This window comes from Triticum aestivum, chromosome 3B, assembly GCF_018294505.1.
Source record: "Triticum aestivum cultivar Chinese Spring chromosome 3B, IWGSC CS RefSeq v2.1, whole genome shotgun sequence".
Taxonomy (NCBI): domain Eukaryota; kingdom Viridiplantae; phylum Streptophyta; class Magnoliopsida; order Poales; family Poaceae; genus Triticum; species Triticum aestivum.
Window position 1 is genome coordinate 263,534,036 of NC_057801.1, and position 474 is coordinate 263,534,509.

Sequence of the window (474 nt, forward strand, 5' to 3'; positions counted from 1 at the left end):
GCAATCAATACACAATCATATGCAACAATATGATGCATGAACATGGCATGTAGATGTGATGCTGCTGAGCTAATGCAACTAGTGTTCAATTGGTTTGAAGTCCATTTGAACCAAAGGTTCAAATGCATTTCTAAATTAGGTCTCTTATATATGCCATAATGTGTTTTCTCATATTCAGCATGTATAAGTTGGTTTTTCATGCATGAAACTAGTACAGATGGAAAGGTTGCATTTTTCTGATAATTTTTCATATATAATTTATTTAAATCTGAGCTACGGTTGAATTGATATGAATTTTGGAAGATTAAATCATTTTCTGGATTTTCTGAATTATTTTAATTCCAGAAAATGTATAATTGCGTCAGCATGACGTCATCATTGCATCAGCGGTCAACACGGCTGTCCAGGTCAATCCTGACGTGTGGGACCCACACGTCAGTGACACTGGGGTTAACAGGGTTAATTAAAAGGTTA